Source organism: Eumetopias jubatus, unplaced genomic scaffold (genome assembly GCF_037043125.1).
Source record: "Eumetopias jubatus isolate StellerSeaLion01/CBP00866 unplaced genomic scaffold, mEumJub1_p1.0 scaffold_9, whole genome shotgun sequence".
NCBI lineage: Eukaryota > Metazoa > Chordata > Mammalia > Carnivora > Otariidae > Eumetopias > Eumetopias jubatus.
Window position 1 is genome coordinate 23,358,788 of NW_028274815.1, and position 7,138 is coordinate 23,365,925.

The window sequence follows — 7,138 nt, forward strand, 5'->3', positions numbered from 1 at the left end:
TCAAGAGACCACATAAATGTTACACGAAGAAATTAGGCTGTTGGTGTTCGAATCTTCGCGAATAAGGTTTGTTAGGTTGTTTGTGGTAGCATAAATGGTTTGTTTTTATTGTAAAATACACGTAACATAAAATTTGCCTTATTAACCATTTTTAAATGTACAGTTCAGCAGTGATGAAGATAACATAATTTGTTTATGTACCCATCTACAGATGGACATTTGGGTTGTTTCTAGTTTTTCTGCTATTATGAATAAACCTGCGGGGAACATTTTTGGACGATTTTTCTTGTGAATATGTGTTTTCATGTTTCTTGGATAGTTAGGAATGGAATTGGTAAATAATAAGGTAGGTGTATACTTCACTTTATAAGAAACTGCTGAACAGTTTTCCAAAATTTTGTACCATTTTATGCTCCCACCAACAATGATTGAGTTCCAGTTGCTCCATGTCCTCACCAGCATTTGGTATTGTTGCTCTTTTTTAAGTTTAGTCATTCCAGTGGGTGTGAAATGTTATTGCACATTTCCTAACACAAAGATGTTGAGCAATTTTCATTTGGTTATTGGCCACTCATAATCTTTTGTGACATGTCTGGTCAAGTCTTTTGCTCTCTTTCAATTTTTTTTTTTGTCTTTTTGTTATTGATTTATTGGTATTCTTTATATATTCTGGATACCAGAATTTTGTCAGATATATATTTTGTCAATATTTCTTTGCAGACTGGCTTGTCTGTTTTTTTGTTGGTTTTTTTTTTTTTTTGGTGAAAAAATTTATATTTAGATTTAGCCAGCTGGACTCAGTTTAGATGATTCCAATTTTGTTGGCAACATCCAAAGCATCATAGTCAGGAGCCAGTCGAACATATGCCTTCTTCTCTCCGTCAGGCCTGATCCAGGTGTTGACCTTAGCCACGTCAATGTCGTAGAGCTTCTTCACAGCCTGTTTGATCTGGTGCTTATTGGCCTTGGCATCCACAATGAACACAAGTGTGTTGTTGTCTTCTATTTTCTTCATGGCTGACTCAGTAGTCAGGGGGAACTTGATGATGGCATAGTGATCAAACTTGTTTCTCCTGGGGGCGCTCTTTCGAGGATATTTGGGCTGCCTCCGCAGACGCAGTGTCTTGGGTCGTCGGAATGTAGGTGACATGTGGATCTTATTTTTTTTGTGACTGTGGACGCCTTTCAGCACCGTTTTCTTGGCCTTCAAAGCCTTTGCTTTGGCTTCGGCTTTGGGAGGGGCAGGGGCTTCCTTCTTAGCCTTCGGCACCATCTTCGTAAAAGGCTGGCTTGTCTGTTTTTTTAACAGTGTCTTTTGATTTAAAAAAATTTTTTGATGAAGTTCAATGTATCAGTTTTTTTAATAGTTTGTGATTTTGTGACCTGTTCAAGAAAACTTTGCCTTCTGCGAGGTCATGAAAAATTTATCCTCTGTTCCCTTTTAGAAGCTATATAGTTTTAGGTTGTGTGTTTAGGTCTGTAATCCACTTCAAAATAATTTTTGAGTATGTTGAGAGGTAAGGGTCAATGCTCATTTTTAAATATATGAACATCCAGTTGTTTTGGCATCATGTAAAATTAAAAAGACTTTCTTTTCCCCATCAAATGACCTTGATGTCTTTGTTGATAATCAGTTGACCACATGTGTGTGGGTCTATTCCTGGACTCTTCCTTGATCCCATTGTCCATTCTTACGCCAATATGGCACGATCTTGCTTACTGTAGCCTTACTGCAAGCCGGAAATCAGGTAGTGAAAATCCTCTATGAAGTAGCAAGTATTTGAAATACCAACCCAGAGTGCCTGGGTGGCTCCGTCAGTTAAGCGTCTGCCTTTGGCTCAGGTCATGATCCCAGGGTCCTGGGATCAAGTCCCACATCGGCTCCCTGCTCGGCGGGAAGGCTGCTTCTCTCTCTCCCACTCCCCCTGCTTGTGTTCCTGCTCTCTCTCTCTCTGTCAAATAAATAAATAAGATCTTAAAAAAAAAAATGAAATACCAACCCGTTCCCTCCAGTATTTACGCTTTGTCCTTTACACCACTCAAGCAATCATTTGCTGATTGCCAAAGGCACATGAGTGCAATCCCAAGATGCAGAGCAGGAAAAAAAAGGGAGGGGGGGGGCTTTCTGGCTTTGGTTTTGAAAACCTAAGTCCTTAGGGGAATAGAGACATAAAGTTTGGGGAAAACAGCATGCTAGAGAGCACCACCCCTTCCTTCCCGCCCTCTAATTCCAGTTAACAGCACTTCTAAAACCAGAGAAAAATCCCCTAGGCAGTATAGAAGGAATTAGAGCAACTACACACTCCTATATCTGGGGTCAGGATCTCAGGAGCCATGGAGACCTCAGGGAAGCATGGGGTAGCAGAGCCCCCCACCCCATCTCTGATGGCCCAGAAGCAGCAGAATGAATGCTGGGCCCTCCCTGCAGCCTAAAGCTGCAGGTGAAACAATGGCTGTCCCAGCAGAAGCTTGGCCAGGTGGCCTTGAGGAAAGTCACCCGAGTGCCTTGGCTCTCTGTAAACCTCCAGAAAATCAGTCATGATGCTAAGGAGGAGGGGTCCTGAATCGACTGTGATTAATGTTCTGCCAGTCTGGCGGCAAAGGTGTCTCAGCTGAGTTACGGGAAAAGAAAGAAAGAAATCTCTCTTAAACGTCTCTGAGTTTACTGCTGAAGACGTATTTTGGCTTTATATATGGATCTTCTAACAAACTACATTTAAATGACTAACTCTAATGATGGGGCACCTGGGTGGCTCAGTGGGTGAAGCGTCCAGACTCTTGATTTCGGCTCAGGTCATGATCTCAGGGTCCTGAGATCGAGCCCTGCCCCACCCTGAGGCCGGCCCGATCTCTGCACTCAGCACGGAGTCTGCTTGAGATTCTCTCTCCCTCCCCCTCTGCCCCTCCACCCAGCTCTCTCTCTAAATAAATACAATCTTTTAAAAAATAAATAAATGACTAAGTCTAATGTTAATAAAGAGTGGGGAGGGGGTTGGGTAGAGGACCCATCCTTTCTAATGGAGAAGACTGCCTGGGAGGGATCGGGGCAGGGTGTGACCAGTCGGGCAGCGTGCCTCACTTGTGTTCCAACCCCAGCATTTAGGATCTCAGACTTCATCAAACAAGTCATCCTCACCATATGTGCTCCGGAGTTCTCCACCAAGGCCACCATATGTCCTGAAACACCTTAATGAAGTCCTTACATTTAAGGCATGGCTCTTGTCTTGAGCATTTCGAAGGACATCATGGTGGGTCCCCAGCAACACCTCAGTATCCTCATGGAGCAAAGCCCAAGGGTGAGGCCTGTTCCCCACACAGGAGTGACTGTCTGGGGGGCGGAGGCTCAGAGTGAGGACACCGTCTTGTCCTGGTTGCAGAGGACACTGAGGTGGGGCTGCCTCAGGCTTCTGCGTCCCTGCATTACTCTGCATGCCATCGTGTCCTGACCACGCCCACATGGGGTATGGGGAACTGGATGCTTCGGCCCTATTTATTAAGTGCCAGGACAGTCCAGTTTGTGTGCTGTCGTGCTTATATTAGCACATTCAACCTGCACCTGAACTCCAAGAACGTAAAAATAGGCATTTCAATCTTTTTTTTTTAAGATTTTATTTATTTATTTATTTGAGAGAGAATGAGAGAGAGAGAGAGAGCACAAGAGGGGGGAAGGTCAGAGGGAGAAGCAGACTCTCCTCCAAGCAGGGAGCCCGATGCGGGACTCGATCCCGGGACTCCAGGATCATGACCTGAGCCGAAGGCAGCCGCCCAACCAACTGAGCCACCCAGGTGCCCAAAATAGGCATTTCAAAATGCATTGAATAGATACACACCTTTGCTGTGATCCCATTTCTGCCAAGTGCTCAGAAATGGGACACATGGGAAATGGAAAACAGACCAAAAATATTTGCTTGTCTGGCACCACGGATTAGGGTGTACAGGAGAGTGTAAACACACACACCCTCCGCACACACGCACCCTGCAGGTCGGGCCCTGGATTGGGGCCCTTTCAAAGCCGTCGAGGCTGGGCTGCCAAGTTCAGGGTTGCCCTGAGCCACGCTGTGCTGGGGCGAGGCCAGGGGTGCTCGGGTGAGAGAAACACAAGTGTCCTGGAGCTCCGTGAGAGCCCCTGCCCCCACTGTCCAGGCCCCCCAGAGAGGCGCTGGGGCAGTTCCCGTCAGCTCCCCCCCCCAGCTGACAAGGCCATCATCACTTGGGGGTTGGAATAGGGGGGAATGGTCAGAGGACTTCTAGCTCATTGCTAAGTAAAGCTTAGCTCCTCTCTAGGGTCCCACGCCCCCCTTCCCCCAGAGCAGACTCTTAGCGCATGTCCGAGGGGCCTGGCTCTAAGGAGCATTGAACTCACTCACCCTGCCAACAGTTGGCCATGACGTGTGCCGCCTCTTACTCACCCCGAAGTCATCAGTCATGTTTCCAGGAGTGTGAGTAATTCGGGGGGGTAGGGGGGGTGGGGAGGGCTCCTAGGTGGGGGCGGGAGATGTCTGAGAGGCAATGGGGCCCAGATGAGCCCTCATCACTCTTACTCCAAATCTGGGAAGGCTCCTCTTTTTGAGGAGGGATGCATCCTTAATCTGCTTTCATGTGGGGGGGGGCTATGTGTGTGTAAATGCTGGAGGTTTAAGGAAACTAGAAACCAGAGTGACAGGGACTTCCCCCTTTAGCCCCAAGCAGCTGAGAAAGTGTGGTGGTAGCCCAGAGGAGGGATGCTGGTACGGTGGCTCTGGGACTTACTAATCATCTACGAACTCACATTTGTCTGACGTGTTGTTTCATGTGTCCCTATGAGGGCCTTGAAGCTCAGAGAGGTCAGGTGAGCGCTAATGTCCCAGCCCTGGGAAGTATCAGGGATGGGGGTAGAACCCAGATGCCTTGACTAGTCCAGAACTACACCTCTGGACGGGGAGGGCTTCCTGTGACCAGAGGGCTTTGCCAGCCTTTGGACTTGTTTTTTTCTGCAACATCTGCTTTCCACAGCTGTGCTTAGCCTGGCCCGGACAGTTGTCCTCCGGCTTTCTCACAGCCCGCTCTCACAGAGGTGCCGGCAGTGGGTGTTCCTGGGGAGGTTCAATCCCGGACCATTTTGCCCTCCTCTAGCTGAGGCTTGGCTGCCTTAGGTGGGCGATGTATTCCAAGGGAGTGATGGGGGTCAGGCACCCCGGGCCTGAGTTTCTTCCATCTCCTGGCGCACACCCCTGGCCAGAGAATGCTTGTAACACGGACTTCATGCCCTGGAAGAAAAAACCCTGCAGAGAACACACCTGGAAAAGAAGCTTCCATTTCGTGAGCACCTACTATGCTCCTGGACATGGTGCTCTGTTTTCACACGAATGACATTTTAGGTTCTTCACAAAAATTCCTCCTGAGGCAGGTAGTATTATCCTCACTACACAGACAAGGAAACGGAGATCTCAGAGGTGGTATAACTGGGGCAACATCACCCAACTTGTGAGTGAAGGAAGCAAACTTTGAATCCAGATCCGGACAGCTCAGCGCTCAGTGCACTGAATCATCCTGCCTTCAGTAAGCCTACAACAGCCTGGGGATTACATCCTAAACCACCTCACCTCGGATGCTAACCTCAGATAGAGATCAAAGGGACACTGTCATGGGAGGATGACTTTTTGAGATCAGAGCCTCTTATCAGCTGAATTGTGTTCCCCCTCCCCCAATTCATATGCTGAAGTCCTAATGTGACTGAATTTGGAGATAGGGTCTTTAAAGCAGTAATTAAGTTGAAACGAGGTCATAGGGGCCCCAATCCAGTGGGACTGGTGTCCTTACAAGGAGAGGAGATGAGGGCACAGACGCACACCTAGGGAAGACCACGAGAAGACACAGGGAGAAGGCAGCCACCTGCAGGCCTTCAAAAAACGAATAAACAAAAAAACCCAACCCTGCAGACCCCTTGATCTTGGACGTCTCTCTCCAGAACTGTGAGAAAATAAATATCCATGTTTAAGCCATCCAGCCTGTTATGGAAGCCCTTCAAATGAATTCAGAGTCCCCTTTTAAAAAATCACCGTTGGAGTCCTAGCTGCTGCACACAGTAGGCACCGAATCCGTGTGCGTCGATGGACTGAAGGAAGGAAATTCCATGAACGCCGAGCCTCTCCAATAGGCAGAGAGAATTCAAATTTTGATTTTCGTAACCAGCCTCTGTCCTCCTGTCGAAACTTCCTGTTTCTGAGGAACAGAGATTTTTACAGATCCCAGAGGACATCCAGTAAACCCAACAGCTATTACCAAATAATTCTGGTTTTGATGAGCTCAGCGGGTATGAATCAGAAGCAGGCAGAGTGGCGTTTCCTTTGAAATATACCCAAGGTTAAACGTTAGAGGGGGAAGCAAAAATATATTTGGGGATTTATTGCCGGCGAGGAAATAATTGGCAATGTTGGCACCTCGGGCCAGGTGGAAATGGTCTTTCCTTCCTTCTGTGCAAGCAGGAAGTGCCGTGGGTCTGAACGAGGGGGACACTGCTATTGCTCACACAGAAGCCATCTCCTGGTATCCAGGGGCCCATCCTCATGGTTCTCGCCTGGGGCTCCTATTTGTACAAGAGAATTCCAGGGGGGAGGGTCATCTTGGTGGGCTGTGGCCTACAGGAGGACCTGGCTTCAATTCCCTCCGGAGGGAGCCCCAGGAGCTTCACCCAGATTATGGGGGTTGGAGGCAGGGAGACAGCACACAGCTAGGAGCTGCCCAGCCCTTGACTCAGGAAGCCGGGGCTGCTGGACCTGCAGTGGGATCAGAGAGGGCATGGCTGAGCGGACCCAGGCTGGGTGGGCCCCACTTCACAGTGAAGCCTGCCCGTTTTCAGGGGCACCCTGTGCCACTGGCTATGGCCGAGGAGGAGCTGCTAAATAGCGTGGAAGGTGAGTTTGAGCGGGAGGCCCTTAGGAGGCCTCGTGCTGGCTGGCTTTGGCAGCTCAGAGGGCCCTGGCTTCTGCTTCTGGCTCTGCTGCTTTCCCTCCGTCCGCTGGGGGCCGTTGCGTCGACCTCTGCGGGTCGCTGGAGGGTGACGTGAGTGATGTGTGCGCCTCCAGCCCCGGCCGGAACCCTCTAGAGCTCTGTCACTCAACCCCGTCCTGTCTCTTGAGCAAACCCGGCATCGGTCTAT

The 7,138-nt window shown here is 49.0% G+C and overlaps 1 pseudogene; it reads right to left on the reverse strand.

The window, feature by feature from the left end:
• Positions 1–781: 781 nt before the first annotated feature.
• Positions 782–1,290, reverse strand: LOC114205879 (large ribosomal subunit protein uL23 pseudogene; annotated as a pseudogene).
• Between the last annotated feature and the right edge of the window lie 5,848 nt (positions 1,291–7,138).